The 18,326-nt window shown below is 33.2% G+C and overlaps 1 protein-coding gene across 1 annotated transcript in view; it reads right to left on the reverse strand.

The window, feature by feature from the left end:
- Positions 1 to 18,326, reverse strand: part of EXOC6B (exocyst complex component 6B) — a 517,527-nt gene that overhangs the window by 194,634 nt on the left and 304,567 nt on the right. The window lies entirely within an intron of this gene.

An 18,326-nucleotide genomic window follows, 5' to 3' on the forward strand; every position in this document is an offset into this window, starting at 1 on the left:
CCCTTCCCTTACTAATCAGTAAATCCTGAGGCAACAGAGGACAGCTGACTAATGATCACAAGGTCTGGAACTCTGGCAGGCTAAAGATAACACCTTGACCTAAATTATGGCACAGTTCTTAAGCCCCAAGGTAGAACAACACCCTGGCTACTTTTCCATGACCAGACAGAGGGAAACCAGAGCAGACCTCAGAGTGGTCCTTAAGACATGAAGAAATGATTTATTAACTTTACCTCACCTCCAACCAATCTGCTCCTAACATGACCCTGAAGCCTTAATACATCTGTCTTGTGATTTCTGCCCTACATAATCTGCAATCTTTACACCATTGGGGAGTCCCGTCTTTTACATAATGAGCTGGCCCAAACTCCAGACTGGCCAATTGTATAATAACCTACTTCCTTTCTATCCTGAAAATCCAACCCCTGCTAGTGCCTTTCTTTCCACCAGTGCACACAGGCAGACAGACTCAAATATTGGGGTTCAGTAACAATAATTAAGCATAATTCACCCACAAAGCCACCTAGAAGGTGTTTTAATCAAGAGGTTGGGGTAGATAAGCTCTCTGACAGTTTTATTCCTATCTGTATATTCTTTCCTTCTGTTTAGATTTTCTATCTCTTTTCAATCTGCTTAAAATTTCCTAGAAAATCTTCTATTTCATTCAAATTTTCAAATTTGTAGCATAGATTTGTGCAAAGTTACAGCACTGAATTTTCTCTGTATCTTTTTTTTTTAATTAAGTAATAGGGTAACATTGGTTAATACAATCATATAATTTTCAGGTGTACATTTATCATTTGACATCTGTATATTCTATTGTGTTCACCACCCAAAGTCCAGTTTCCTTCAGCTACCATATATTTGTTCCCCTTTATCACTTCACTCTCTCACTAACCCCCTATATTTGATTCCCTTTACCTCGTTTACCTACCCCTCTTCCCCCACCCCACTAGTAACCACTACTCTATAGTCCTCTGGTAACCACTAGTCTATAGTCCATGTCCTTGAGTCTCTGTTTGTCCTGCTCATTTGTTGCTTTTGGGGTTATACCCACATATAAGTGACATCATGTGATTTTCAACTTTTTCTGTCTGGCTTATTTCGCTTAGCATGATTATCTTGAGGTCTATCTAGGTTGTTGCAACTGGCAGTATTTCGTCTTTTCTTATAGCTGAGTAATATTCCATTGTATATGTGTGCCACAGCTTCTTTAGCCAATCTTCTATCGTAGGACACTTCGGTTGCTTCCATGTCCTGGCTACCGTGAATAATGCTGCTATAAACATCGGTGTGCAAATATCTTTTCGGATATGAGTTTTCAAGTCTTTGAGGTAAATACCCAGTAGAGGGATTGCTGGATAATATGGTAGATCAATTCTTAGTTTTTTGAGGAACCTCCATACAGTTTTCCATAGTGGCTGTACCAATTTGCAGTTCCACCAGCAGTGTATGAAGATTCCCTTTTCTCCACATCCTCTCCAAAGTTTGTTATTGCTTGTCCTGTTGATTATAGCTATTCTAACAGGTGTGAGATGGTATCTCATGGTGGTTTTGATTTGCATTTCTCTAATAGGTAGTGATGTTGAGCATCTTTTCAAATATTCGTTGGCCATTTGTATGTCCTCTGGGGAGAAGTGTCCAGGCCCTCTGCCCATTTTTGATTGGATCATTTGTTTTTTTTGTTGTTGTTATTGGAATTTTCTCTGTATCTTAACTCATTTCAAGTCTTATCTTTAATTTTGTATTTTTTGACTTTTTACATCTCCCTAACTTTAGACTGACTTTTACATTATCAAAGGAATAGCTCTTAAATCGATGTAATTGATATTTAATTCATTAACATTTTTATCATTATTAATTAGTTCCTCTTTCTTTCCTTGTGTTGTTGATTTTTTAACTTATTTAATTGTTTTTCATTCTTGTTAGATTAAAACTGGAATTATGCAGGTTATAAATTTCCTTGAAGTATGATTCTAATTGTAACTCATAGGTTACATGAGAAGTTTTTGCTTTTAATGTCATTATGCCTCCAAAGTTTGAGCTCTTGACTATTATCTTCTACTGTCTCTTTTCCCAGCATTTTTTTGTTTTCACTCTTTTACTTTACGGCCTGTATTTTATTAAGTTTTTTCAGTCTTCTTCTTCCCTTCAATCATTAATTTTAAAAATACATAAAATTGTCAGTTTTAGTTCTGGTAGTGATGACTTTATATGTTTAAAATCCATATTTAATACACTTTAAAATGTCATTAACTATAAGATGCATTGCTATCTTAAAATGATAAGGAAAGAAAATATGGTGCCAATTATAACTATAAGTTACTACTGATTAGAAAACATATTTCAATTCCAGAAATGTTACTGTGAAAAAAAATATTCTTCACAACTGATGAAATGCACTAGTACACTGGAGCCGCATTTTCCATTTATATACTTCAAAAATAAACTCCCCGAGGAAAGACAAAGCAATTAGCATATTAATGGACTTCTCTCCTAACCCCACCCAAAAAAGACTTCATTTTTCTGGCTCTTTCTGAATCTTTTATCCCAGTTAACTACCATCAAATTATTTTTTTAATTACATATCTTCTATTTAAGAATTTGAACATTACATCCTTTTTTTTATTTCAAGCCTACTTGATTCTGCATTTAAGTCCTTCACCAATCTTTCTATATGGTAATTTTACATTTACAGATTTCTTCTGATTCATCTTCTAAGTAAATTTTTAAGAAGAGTTCATTAAGGCTATAATTTCTTACTTTTTAAATTAAGTTTCTTCCCTCCCCGCCTTCAACATTCTATAGACATTACTGCAGTGTCATTTGGGGTCTGAGAAAAAAATATGAGGCCAACTTAATAATTTTAAACTTTGTGAGTTATTTTTTTCTTAGTCTAGTAATTCTTATGGAATTTTTTTAAACCTTAAAAGTCACCTGGAGTGGTCTAAATCTATATTACTTTTTCCTGGTATTTAGTAACTCTTTCAATCTGTAGATTGAGCTTTTTTTATTTCAGGAATTATTTTCTCCACTTTTGTATCAGTAAATGTCCCCTAACAGTTTTTAATCTTTCTCAATGCATTTTGTGTGATTTTTCTCAAGCATTTTCTCTAAGTCATTAAGTCCATCTGCTGCATCATTCACTCCATATCTTCCTGTATCTAATGTGGTTTTAATTATCTTGATAGCTTTATTCATCCCCCTCTGCCAGATCTTACTTTGGTGTCCTTTTATCTATATCTTAATCTCTTGAATCTCTTCTTTGATCTCTTATCATAAAGTCTATGGTCACTTTTATCTCCTTGAAAGTGTTGAGAATTATTTTTTCTTAAAGTGGTCTTCAGTTTCCTGGAGTAATTCTTCTTTCACTATATATTCCTCATTTGGCTTTTATGTTTCCATTTATTTATTTTTCATAGTACTCATTATACAGGTTCTAAGTTGTACTTGTCATTTAGATAAGAAGAAGGGCAATTTGGTTCTATCTGATATTAATATGATTTGATGATTTGTGTGGTTTGATTCTTCTGCTTATCAGTCACTTTTTAAAACATACTTCATAATCTGAGCTGGAAATCTAGAAATTGATTGGATATAAACTCTGTTCCTTCGGGTGCTCTAGAAAAGGGAGAGTGCTTGGTAGAGAACAGTGCATCTAGCTGAGATCGTCTAAACCCAAATATGTTGTCTCTAAACACTTTCTCATCAAATTAGATGGCTCTTTTGTCCTGAGTCAACGTCAAGTTCCATGAGGGTAGTTCTCTTATAGAATTTAGCCATTATTCATGTCAGGGCCAGATGCACAAATGGAAGGATTTCAGTGGAAAGATTTTTCACAATAGGAAATCAGGTTGAAAAAAATAAGGATAGTATAACATGACCCTCTATTAGCCTCTCCTCCCCTGTCACTCTATATTGTGAAGTATGAAAATTAGCCTGAATGTATTTGCCACTCATACTCCTAGTGCTCTTATCTCCAAGTTATTGATAAGGTCTTCCTGAACTGTCTTACTTAGTTTGCAAAACCTAGAACCTCCTTGAAATTGGGGACATATGTATCAGCCTTTGACCTCCTACTTTGGTTTTGTTCAAATTTTATTAATATCTAGACAACAGTCTTTGCAATAAATGGAATGAGGCTAAGGTCACTCCTTTTGAAGATAACTGAACATTTTTAAGTTGAAAATTATTTTAGATGATTAAACAAATCTGATTTAAAAGCAAACAAGCCATATGAGGAGAAATGAAAAAAAGCACCAAGGACAAGTAATAATAAGCATAACGAGGCTTAATATTTTTAATAAATGTTTCAGATAACCATAGGAGGTTATACAATAGTGATAATAATCCTCTGAACATTCTTAAAACTCCTCTTTTAGAACAGTTTTCATGACCAGTACTTTAATTATCTTCAGTGGTAGCAATTGTTCACTGTCTGAAAAATTTAAAAAAATTTTTAATTTAGACATTAGAGTAGTGATTCTAAACTGGGAATAATTTTGCTTTCTAGGGGACATTTGACAATGTCTAGAAATATTTTTAGATGTGACAATTTTGGTGGAGGAAGGGAGCTGGTTGGGGACTATTGGCATCTAATGGGTAGGGGTCTGGGATGCTTTTAAACATCCTACAATGCACAGACTCCACAACGAAGAATTATCCAGTCCAAAATGTCAATAGTGCATGGTTGAGGATCCTTGCGTGAGAGCCAAGACTAAGATGGGAGATTGCATAAGCAGGGTTTCTTTTGCATTCTATAGGCATTTAACAAATATTTCTTAGATAAAGAAACAAAGTAAATGACACTCTTTGGGAAAATAAATAATAATTGCAAAACAACATGATCCACAAAATGGCTCTAAGTATACTTTTTGGAAAAATTGTATGGCTTTCCAAGGAGACTATTTTAAAGTATCGAATTTATTTGGAAGTATGTTTTGATGTGATTGCTTTAAAAACCACACACATACACACACACATAAAGACACAGAACATAATCGAGGTTACATTTCTTTATCTTATTACTTGCAGAGTTTTATAAGAAAGTGAAAATAGACTGTTGATGTAACCAACATCTTCTGCTCATCTATAAAGTCGGTCTTTGCTTCCAAATATATGGATGAAACTGATGCTATTCCCTACAAGTCTTGAAAACTATGATAAAGTCTGAGAAAAAGAGATGTAAATAGAAAATAGAACCTATGAAAACTCCTTAGTATCCTGAAAAGTCAAACCAAAAGGAAAATTTAACTTTATAGCTCACTTAAGATATCATTTCATTAGCATCCATGTCCATTGAAAGAAATGAATAATCTTAATCAAAGGGAAATAAAAAGGAAGGAGAAATCCTGAATTTCTCTCTTCCAGGTGAACTATTCAAAGAAATTGAGCTCCCAACACTGCCAATCCTGACAGTTGCAAATACAACACATTGTGCACTAAAGAGAACTTTATAGCCAGAGATTTGAGACTGAATTTTGGCCCCAACAATTCATGACTATGGAAACACAGACAGAGTACTTAACTAGAAAGTCCTAAGTTGCCCCACTGTAAAATGCGGACACTAAAATCTGTCTTCTCAGGTGTTGTGTGCTATTATTATTATAAATTATAATAGGAACCTAAAGATCAAATAATTTGGCCTACCTGATTAGATTTCCTAGGGGGCTAAGAAAATGACAGCATCGTTTTAGAGACATTACAGCACTCTTACATAGTATACAAACTCTGACTTTGCACATACTTTTCCAGAATTGATAATGATTTCTAAACAACTATTTTGATGACTAGCTTACTCATTTAAATGTTTCTGCATGTTACCCCCACTAATATTGGACATTGAATTAAGGATATGCTCTTTTGTGATGCAGCTATAAGAACAGAAATGGGATCAGGTTGTGCTCTTTCATCTTTAGAGAGAGTAAGAATTAAACTTGGAATAAATCTCTTTATTTACTGATATCTGCTTACTTCAGTGATGAATTATCCCTAAAGGGAATCTTTAGAACAGCTGGATTCCAAATGCATTCCCATGTAGCGAAATCAGCAATACTCCAAATCATTATACTCTATTCTTCCTCAGAGAACAGATTTTATTTTTATAACATTACCAAGCAGCACAGCACATCACTGAGCACATATTAGGTGTTCAATAAATGTTTGTTAAACTAAATTGAAAGCAGTGAACCTCAAATTCTAGGAGCTCATGTTATCCTAAAGTTATGCACATAATAATAAAACAGATTAAACAATGCAAAGGTAACATAATTGAATTAGAATTGCATTATTACCAATTTATCTAAGGCATTAGACTATGAAGATACGTTAAAACTTGATCAGAAAAACACCAGAGAGAAAACTATGGTGATTCTGAAACTTGAGCCTGTAGTTATCAATCTTTATAAAGAAATGCACTTAACAGACCAGTGTGTATGCTTTTTCTTACTCATAGAAATCACCTTCCACTCACATCTAATGCATTATCTTTTCATCAACACTTCAGACCCCAGTTTAGACTCTTGCTACATGAAAGTCTGAAGTAAGATATACAAATACTGAGACAATGAACCAGAATTTTCTTTTGAAATGTTTTCTAAAGCCTAATTTTATTTAACTTCCACTATGCTGTCTAGAAAAACATTGGCTATTAAGAAACACCAGGCTGATTCTGTAAAAGGTTGATGATGCCTTTACTTGGGAACTAGAGGCAGCAAAATCCTACTTCTGCCACTTATTAGCTGTGTGCCCTTGGGCAACTTAAGTTCTCTGTGCTTGAGTATCCTCATTTGTAAAACAAAGAAAATAGCAATCTCACAGGGTTCTTAAACAATTAATATTTGTAAAGTAAGTTAGAACGGTTGCTGTATACTGTTGGTATATAAGTTCTTGCTAAATAAATAAAATCTATTTTGAGGGAAAGAACCTGAAACGGCTTATTTCCCAGATATAGTATAAAGATTATTGTAAATCTATAACTTAAAACATTTAACTTAACTCTTTCTATTTCTACATCTGGCTGCATATAACACATTTGTTTTTCTAAAATAAAAATGACAGACATACGCGCCATTCTGATCTGGGATCCTATTGTGTCTCTTCAGTGGGGGAAAAAAAAAGAATCATAATGACTAAGTAGAATTTCTTGCTACAACACCTACTGTAAATAATATGTAAAATACAGAACATACATGCATGCCACAGTTAACAAATTTGAGAAATTTCAATATCAGAAATATGCTTTCAATAAGCACAGGGGAAGAACCTCTCTATAACCTTTCTATAAAAGAATAAAGTTGGAAGGTATAGAATCATATCAATAAAACAAACTATTTAGGACCGTCTATTCTGAATATTTTACGTAATGTCATAGGCACAACACTGCAGTCCTAAGAACAGGTAAACATTAAATGACCTCACGGTCATGTCAAAATGGAAATTTATCACCTTTTCCTAAAACTGCTCTTCTTTATAGGTTATCTATTTTATTGATACTATCATCCCCCAAACTCCTGGCTCAAAGCTTTCGATCATCTATCACTCTCTCCTTTTGCTACTCATCCATGCATTACCCACTTATATCGACTCTACTTCCATAATATCTCTTACTTATTTTCTTATCAACTGAAACATTCTTTAACTCGAACTAGATGTACTAGAAGGAACTTCTGCAACTAACTCCTAATTAGCTTTCCTATCCACAATTTGTTCCATCTCCAATCCAATTTCCTGCTGTCAATTTAATTTTCCAGAAACAAAATTATGATTTTAACACTCTCTTTGTACAAAAACAATTAGTGATTCTCCATTTTCCTTGCACTGCCAGCAGGGGTCTTCCACATCGGCCCCAAACATCACCTTTTCCAATTTATTTTTCCCTGCTATTCTTCTTTATATATCCTCAACTCAGGAAATATCAAATTTTTCATTATTGCCCATACACACCCTACGCTTTCAGCCTTTATTGCTTTCTTTATGGGGTTACTTTTGTCTTAAAAGAACTTCCTAAAATATTCTTCAAAACCCGCTACACATGGCATTTTCTTTATAAAACCATTTCCAAACTTTCTCTTAGCATTTCCCCTTGAACTTCCACTGTGCTTTTTTTTATATCACTCTTAGGACACTAACCATATCTTACGTTGGCTTACTGTCATTAAAATAATGTTTAGTGCCTTTCACATAGTAGGAGTTCGAAAACACATCTGAATGATTGCTGAACATATAGCATCTATTTTTAAATGAGAAAACAGAAGTAAAAAGGTTTTGAAGTTAACAATTCCAAGATCACAGTGAGTGTTTTCTGGCATAGTAATCACCATACCAGTTATTCTCCTTTCACTTAGACTCTGTCTATCTATCTATATGAATATATACATATACACATATACATACACATATATACACACATATTACATGCATATTATCTGTGTGTACATATGTGTACATACACATGCATATGTGTGATACACACACATATTACAAGTGAAAGAAATCTCAGAAGCACTATATTACCTAAAAAAAGCATTGAAGTAGGAACCAGGAGATCCGGGTTTTATTTTATTTTTTGTTTTTCCATTAAGTACTTGCGATAAGCTTGGATAAGTCACTTAAGGTCTTTGAAATTCATTTTCCTGATCTGTGTGAAATGAAATATATTAGGCATCAGGCTGGATACTACAGAAATATAAAAAGACAGAGGCCGCCGCACTGGCAAAGACTGTTACTATTTTGCTGTATTTTCAATGTCCAGCACAATTAAGGTTTTTACCTTTCTCTTCTACCAGATTATACAGTATGTGGAATTTGTATAATTTTTTGAATCCTCCTCATCTTTTTGAAAAACATAGTTTATACCTGTCTATTTTTAGCTACAAAAGAATACACCTCCTTCTTTATTAATTTAAGTAACTGGTAATTATGTGATTAGGCAATTGTTTGCAAAATTGACTTATGATGATATAGGTTAATAGCTTATACTGAGGCCAATAATATATTTTGAATAATGGTTTATTTCATGCACTCTCATTTGAGGTATACATAAAACAATAACCTGAGGGAAGAAAGTTTAGATATCTTTTATTATTGCCTTGCAATCAACAAAAGGATTTTATTGTAAGAACAGAGAATAAATGAACTAAATGTTAAATCAAATATACCACTTAGACAACTAAAATAATGGGCTATATTGAACATGAAAGTAGAATATAAAAATTAGCAAAAATGACTATATGTTGTGCTATAAAAATAATTCCTTTGGTTTGAAGCATCTGGTTAAATCAGTAATATATTCAAACCTAAACTGCTCAAATCTAAATCCTTTATAAATAGTGAGTGCAATGCTGTCTTAGAACATCTGGACAGAAGACTAACCATGAATCAGTTCACTGCAGAATAAACTGCCCAGTTTTGAACAGGATAGTAATTGTCACAGTTGTATCTGGGAAGATGGCTAAGGGCTACTTCCAGGAGAGATGGAGTGTGATCAACATTCTTATATATATTCATAATTTAAAAAGAGTCATATGAGATTCTATAGTGCCAGAAACTATAGTAAGAAAAGCACATAATTGCAAGTTTATTGTTTCACTTATACTTAAGCCCATAAGGAAAATATACCTCAGCTCATATTATAAACATTTTGGAAGTCTTACACCAGAGCAGTAAACTATAAATTATGTTCTAAATTCTTTACCTTTGGTGTTTCTGTTCCTTATTTCACTCTCCAATTTGTGTTACAGCATTATTCTTTTATTTTCCATTGCAGTTATTGGAGGATAGAGTTATAACAGAGTTTGAGAAGCAATCTCTCCCAATGAGGTTGTATAACTATTTTGGACCAAACATAAGTATTTAATAACTGAATAAGAGTAATACAATAAACATAAGGTAAAAATTACTCCCAATTTAGGCCTTGATCTAACATTATCTTCACTATTGGTTTAATTTATAAAAGCTTTTACAATTACTGGGTTGAATGACCTCTAAACATTATATAGACATGGTGTCAGATTATACACCGAGTTATTCCACCTATGTGGTTCCAGCACATAGAGGTAGAAGCATGAGAATCTCAACACTGCCATACGCGAGGACTGCCTTCATAACATCCCCCCCGCAAAATTACCCACTCTCTGTTCCAGTGCTGACCATGAATTAACTAGTACATGCTCTAATTAATTTACTCTAACTTCTACTTGTTAGATCCATTCAAAACATATCTAATCTACCTTCTATCCAACCACTTTTCCAGCATTTGGCTTTCGCATTTCTAGAAGAGGAAACAGAGGGCCCACTGGGTATTCAAATATTACCCTAAATAATAAAGGCAGCAAATTAATAGTAAGAGTCGGAAACAACACTCATAGCAGCCAGCTATAAATCATTTTTTCCCATAACAATTTGAAAGTCTATCCTTTGGAAAAATAATAGACAAAATCAGCACACCAGAAAGTTGTGGTAGACTCCCCAATATTCACATAAACTGTTAATGTGGAGAGAGTAAAACGGACTGCAAAAAGATCTGAAGGAAAGAGGAAAAACAAGCTAAACACTGGTATTTAGACAAAATCACAAAGCACAAAATTATGTGCTTTTCTTTCTCAGAGTGCCTCCTAAGCTTTTGGACTAGTAGCACTTAAGCCGACCTCCGTGAAATCAGACACAGCCTGGCAAGTTTACCAGAGGACCTGAAAGGCAGAGGTCATATACTGTAGAGGATATAGACACATTAAAAATTAATCACATGACTTTTACATAATTAAAAACAAAGGGAATTAACAGTGAGAGAAGTCACTTGTTAACTCAAGGCAAAACAGAATCAAGGTGAGTCATAAGACAAGTATATATTTGTGAGTTATCCATAAAGACATTGTGGTTTGGTAGTTTGGGGTAGTGGTGGTTTTTAATCAAAAGCAGATCAAATGCTATATAACATAATTAGAGGAATTCAGTGCATCAAGCAGAAGGTCACAAGCCATTCCTCGTGACTTTCTACAGTTAGCGCCAGTAATACAATTGCGCCAGGTCAAGCAATCTTCCCTCAATAGCACAGAATCGGAATGATTAGGGTTAATTATAGCCATATTGTCTGCAGTAGACTGAGACCATGAACTAACATCAGAGCTGAACAAGGACTGGAGATTAAAGATTACTGTTGAAACCTGACAAGCTATAAAGCTTAGAAGCTCATTAGACTCAGTCCTTTCCCTACACTTGGGAGCCAGGTTCCACCAAGAAGGTCAAAATATAACAAAAAAACACTGGAAAGATCCCCATGGACCACTGTTAAAGGAAAGGGAAACCCTAAAAAAAGATCACAATTAAGTGTCCCCTCAGGAACTGATATATTTCCTTTACTACCTACAAGGCAGCATATCAACACCAATCCTTTAATAATCTCAAAATAACCAACACTCTCATATATTATAGTAGAATGTTTTTAAGTTTTAATAATAATATCTATTATACCTACTACATAAGATTTAATATCATCTATTACAAGTATTATAGCTAATATTTATTAAATGCTTGCTGTACATGTTAAACAGTTTTTATTTATATAAGTTCTCATGGTTTTAGGATAATCTTGAATATTCATTTCCTGAAATAAAACTCTTCTAGGCCTGCAATTGTTAATGAAGAAATATCTGTGATTTAGGAGTCTAACTTCATGTAAATAATTGAGATTTACTTTTATAATCTTTCCCTTAACCTCTCCTATTTACCAGTCAATATCATGAATGCTTCAAGTTACCTGCAATGTTTAAAGTAAAACATACTGAATATATATAACTAAAGAACACAGATTTGTAAAGAGATATCATACACACTAACACTATAGGATGGACAGCTCCATTTGCTAGGCAGAAAAACAAAAGGACTGGGACTCAAAGGTGTGGCACAGAGAAGTAAAATAGGGAAATATATTATGACTAACTTGCTGTGGCCAATATTTCAGGGAGGAAAAAAAAGGTTTAATTTTGAAAATTATATTAGAAAATAAATTTATACTTCTCAAAGGGTAATATATATCATCAAAAGATACCATTAAGGGAATGAAAAGAAAAGCCATAAACTAAAATAAAATATTCATAATACATATATCCTATAAAGGACTCATAGCTAGAATAGTAGTTCTCAAAAGTATGGTCTTCAGATGCCTGAGAGTCCTTCAGAGCCTCTCAAGGGGTCCATGGGGACAAACAATTTTCATAATAACACTGAGATGTCATTTGCCTTTTTCACTGTATTGACATTTGCACTGATGATATTTTACTTGTACTGGCTTTTGAAAAAGCAATGATGGGCAAAACCACTGAATTAAGGCTGTGGCCCCAAACTATACTGGTCATCCTTGTATACACCTTGCCAGCACTCACAATAAAACAAATGCCAGTTTCATGTAAGAATATCCTTGATTAAGCAGTAAACATTATTAATTTTATTAAATGTTCCTTTAGGAACTAATATTTCATATTTCCTTTACCACTTACAAAGTAGCATATAAACACAATTCCTTTAATAATCTCAAAATAAGTAATGTATTGAGTATATTCTTGAGTAAGTCTTTTTTATATTCTGTATGGCACACAGGGTAATATGTATAAAGCATTTACATCGCACACGGTAGTACGACAATTGTCTCAGGAAAAGCATTTGTATGATTGAGTTACAAAGTGAACTAGCGCTTTTTTTTCATGAAATACCTCTTTTGCTTGAAAGAATAGCTGACAAACTATGTTGTTCAAACTTGAGATTTTGATGGGTATTTTCTTGAAAATGATAGAAATGAGACTGCATCTTTAAAGAAAACAACTGACAGTATTAGTTACCAATGACAAATTAAGCTTACAAGCAAATTTTGAATTTTAGAAAATTAGTGTCTGCCATCATAATATAGCTTCTCAATAGTTAAAAATTTTTTAAAGAGACTGGTGGTATTATTACTGGGTGATTTTTTTGATATTATATAATAAGATATATGAACATTTGAAAGATCTGCTTAACTCAGTGAATAAATATTTTCTAAATGATCGATAAATGATGCCACAAAATCATACATGGGTAAAGATCTATTCAAGGTACGAAACAGACCAATGGACTTTAAGGTAGCAGCAGCATATGAAAAATTCATTGATAAGGTTTCAGATGCCACACTGCAACTAACCTTTAAGGAATTATCATGTGTCGAATTTTACTGTAGTATCAAAGAATATCAACAATTATCTGAAAACGCTATTAAAATACTCCTCTTTTATCAAACATATTCGTGAGGTCAGATTTTCCCATATACTTAAACCAGAAAAAAATATTACAATGAAATGATGCAGAAGCAGATTTGAGATATCCAGCTGTCTTATATTAAGCCAGACATTAAAGTTATATACAAAAATATAAAACAATGCCATTCTTCTCATTAAATGTTTTTTTTCAAAATAGTTATTTTTCTTGAAAAATATATTATTCATATTAACAAGTAATGGGCGTATCATTATTTTAAAATAAATCCATAAATATTTTACAAATCTCTCAGTATTAATTTCCAATGTTGGTACATAAAACAGCATAAACACAAGCTCTTTGGAGTCCTTGATAACTTTTAATGGTGTAATGGAGTCTGAATACGAAAAGTTTCAGAACAACTATCTTAGCTTTCTATTGCTTCTATAGCAAATTACCACAAATTTAGTGGCTTAAAACAATACAAATTTATTAACTTACAGTTCTGAGGGTCAGAAGTCTAAAGTAGGTCTTATGGGGCTAAAATTAAAGGCAACATTCCTTCTAGAGACTCTAGGGGAAAACCTATTCCTTGCTTTTTTCCACTTCTAGAATCTGCCCACATTCCTTGGCTCCTGGCTATATCACTCTGACCTTTGCTTCCATCACTACATCTCCTTTTCTGACTCTGATACTCCCATCTCCCTCTTCTAAAGACCCTTGAGATTACATCCAGTCCATCCAAATATTGCAACATAATCTTCCTATCTCAAGACCTTTAACTTAATCATATCTGCAAAGCTCCTTTTTTGCTATTAACATATTCCCAGCTTCTGGGGATTAAGATGTGGACATCTTTGAGAGACCATTTTTCTGTCTATCACAACTGCTGAACTAAATATATACCGAACTCCTTAAAATCATTAACAAAAAGGCAGATAACCAATTTAAAAATGGCAACAGACTTCAACAGATAATTCACAGGAGTAGATACAAATGATATATATACATCTCCAATAGAAGGATTAAAAGAATAAAGATGGATAAACGCAAATTTGGCAAGGATGTGAATTAACCAAGACTCTTATATGCTATTGGTAAAAAATATAGATTTGTATAACCCTTTGTAAAATTATTTTGAAGGATGTTGAACATTTACATGCCCTATGAAAATACTATGAAATACTACTCAGCCATAAGTAAAGATGAAATGCTACCATCTGGGACAACATGGATGAATCTTGAGAATATGCTAAGTGAAATAAGTCAGACAGAAAAAGTCAAGTACCGTGATTTCACTTGTATGTGGGATATAAAACTGAAAGCAACAAACAGACAAAAAAAGAAAAACTCATAGACATGGACAACAGTATGGCATTTACCAGAGGGAAAGCAGGGTGGGAAAGGGTAAAAAGAGTCAAATACATAGTGACAAAAGGAGATCTGACTTTGGGTGGTGAACATACCATGCAACATACAGATGATGAATCATAGAATTATACACTTGAAACCTATAATTTTATTAACCAATGTCACCCCAAAAAATTTAATAAAATTTAGAAAAAAAATGATTATAGTTATTTAAGAGTAAAAAAAACATCATTCTAGAGAACAATCTTTAGATTTTACACAGTTCCAAATGAAATCTATGTTCACATGTAGGAAAAAACAGACACAGAAGAAAACCTTTACAAAGGGTTCATGTTAGATTTTTTGAGACTGTTCTTAGGGACTGTCTATTGAAAGACAGCTTCTCACTTTCCAGTCCCTCTTTCCTCTCTTCCAAAGGAGTTACCAAGATATACAAGGATTAAAGGAAGCGTAAATAAAAACAAAAAACAGCAATCCAACAAAACAGAATAAAACACATATGCCAACACACAACATAAACTTCCTCACTTTGTTAGTTTGACCGTCACTGTTAAGTGTTGACAAAAGTCTCCATCTTGGAACAGTTAAAGATAGTAAATCATTCATTTACAAGAATACTGTAAAGGCAATAAAATTATCCTACATGAAATAAAAATAACAATTTTTCATAGAAACCCTTTTAAAAGTACAAAATGCATTTAAGGGAAGAAAATCAATGTTTTGGTGTGTGTGTGTGTTACTCTAATAATTTTTTTAAGAGTTGGTTTTTCCTTAGGAAGAGCCCGGACCTCACCCACAGCCAGGAAGCTAAAGAGCAACAGGTCTGCAGTTGCCAATTCAAAGTAGGAGGAGTCCCCAGGGGCAAGAATGCACTGTGTCTGATTTCGAAGTTTAAGCACTTACTAAACCATATTAAAACTGTGGCTATAAAACACCATGAAAGTATTACAGAACAGTGGCATGTACGAGATTCCTGTTCATTTAACTGTGAACCCCTCACCCCACAACATGTGCACTAGATGTACTGGAGTATCTTGGCATTGCGTAGCAGACTCAAATTTGCCATCTTGTCAAAGAAGGAAAAGTGCAGTTTAGAATAACTTAACTGCAATGTTCCCAAGCAGCAGTATTTTCTTCCTTGGGAACCTGGACAAATATTTTTTAAGCTATAAAGGTCTAATTTTTTTAATAAAGCAAATGCTTAAATATTTTTAAATGCCAATAACAAAGAATTATGAAATACTGACAATTTTGAAAACAGTCTCACAACCAAAACAATTATTTATATTTAATATATTTCCTGCTGAACTTTTTCCCTATTGCTAACACATTTTTAAATTTTTTAGGCTTATAATCATTATTTATAAAATTTTTATTCTGCTTTTCATTTAAAATATTATGCTTTGCAATATTATTAATATTCATAAATTAGTTTTAATAAGTGCATAACAGTTCATTGAATTATAGTTTATGTAACCATTTATCTGTTATTACACAGTTAAAATGGTTTCTAATTATTTGCTCTTATAAGCAATGTTGAAATAATTATTTTGTCCTCAGAAAATACTACACTTTCCCACTACACCAGCACCAATGAGAAAGAATCAGAGCAATCCCCTCTCCATTTTATAAAGGTATCTGAGATATTAAGATGACCAGTAAGACAGTACCCAAAATGTTCTCATGGGTATCTCTGACTCATAAACTGCATATCGGAAATGAAGAGTTCAAGTTGAAGGATTTTGCAGTCCTTTAAATGTTAGGTTCTCCTTATTTTCTATCTTATCTCATCATCAAAAACAGGATTAGAAGTAAATGGCTCTTAGTATTTGCAATCAAACATTCTTAGTCTTTTATTTAATAATTATAAGAGCAGAAGATAATCCAAAGATCAGCATCATTAAAAAGGCAAGAGACTGGCTGAATACTACCAGAAAGAATGGCCTTGACTATTGGTAATAGCAGTTTTATAGGGGAAAGTGCTAAGTAATAGCTCAACACACAAAGTATCTCTGAAGAAACATGAAACTAAAGAATTTAAGTGACTGTCTATACTCACAACCCCAGTACCACAATAATAAAGAGCTAATATGTTGATTTCAAAGTACTCTATGACCAAAATCTTAACAGCAAGTAAACAGAAAATGTAATAAATTTCTGTTCAGAGAAACCATTAGCAAATCCATACTTTCTGCTGTCATCAGAGGAAGAAAGAAAGAGAAAAATTGCTTGGAATTTTACAATTAATTTGAAGAACATTTTGGTTGATATCCTGAAGGTTCTGATGCCTATGGTCCCTCGACAACACCTGAAACTTCCCTAATTTGTTCTAGACAAAACTGTAGGAACTGGGCTGACTTAGAGAATCGTTATTATCAGTAGATGAGAAAATTTCCACGTGAAATATCAGCTAAAACAACTAGATTACGTTAGAAACGGGCAACTCAGTTACTGGTGTCCTTCCCATTACCAAATACTTTATACTTTCTAGGCACATTACCACAATTTATCTCTTTTACTAGGAATTGTACAGGTCACAATGACTAAAATTTTATACACTAATAAAAACACTGAGTAAGAATCTCACAGAGGAAATGGCACTTAAATTATGATTCCATGAAGCAAATTCTGGTGCTCCTCGCACACAGCTTGGAGGTAATATAACCTAGTGAGAGGAGAACATGGGCTTTGGAGGCAGTTCACACCCCAGATCGGCTACCTCTAGATGATTAATTTTTAATGCATTAGTAAACTTCCCTATGCTTTACTTTCCTCATCTGTAAAATGAGATAAAAATACCTAATTGCAAACTTGTACAAGGAATAAATGAGAATCTGTGTATATACATATACATATGTACATGAGAATATATGCACATACAAATATACAGATTCTCATTTATTCCTTGCAACAAGTTCATATATATATATATGTATATATACATATATATGCATTTATATGTGGGTGTATATATATATATACATAATGTGTGTGTGTATGTGTGTGTGTATTATACATATATATATAGAGAGAGAGAGAGAGAGCGCACACTCACACATATGCTAAACATAATACCTGGTACATGGTATTTACTCAAAAGATAGTAGCTACTATTAAATATTGAAAAACTGTTTTATATAGTGGAGAAAGCATGACCCAGAATAAAAAGACAGGATCTACCCACACTATTGTTCATTTTCTGACTTTGGGCAAGACAATTTTAGGCCTCAGTATCAACATTTGTCAAATAAGGAAGATAGTAACCATCCATATATCATAGAGGTTATTTTAAAAACCAAACGAGATGAGCATATATAAAAGAATTTTGAATATCATAAAATGATATACAAATGCAAGGCTTTTTTATAATTAAAATTCTGTCACCTGGAAAAGTGATTTTTTAAATTAAGTTTATTGGGGTAACATTGATTAATACAAATATATAATTTTCAGGTGTACATTATAATTTAACATCTGTATATTCTATTGTGTGTTTACCACCCAGAGTTAAGTTTCCTTCAGCTACCATATATTTGACCCCCTTTAACAGTCTACCTACCGCCTCCTCCCCCACTCCCTACTTTCTGGTAACCACTAGTCTATAGTCCATGTCTATGAGTCTCTGTTTGTCCTGTTCCTTTGTTGCTTTTAGGTTTATACCCCACATATAAGTGATATCATGTGATTTTCAACTTTTTCTGTCTGGCATATTTTGCTTAGAATGATTATCTCAA

This window comes from Pteropus medius, unplaced genomic scaffold (genome assembly GCF_902729225.1).
Source record: "Pteropus medius unplaced genomic scaffold, Ma_sr-lr_union100, whole genome shotgun sequence".
NCBI lineage: Eukaryota > Metazoa > Chordata > Mammalia > Chiroptera > Pteropodidae > Pteropus > Pteropus medius.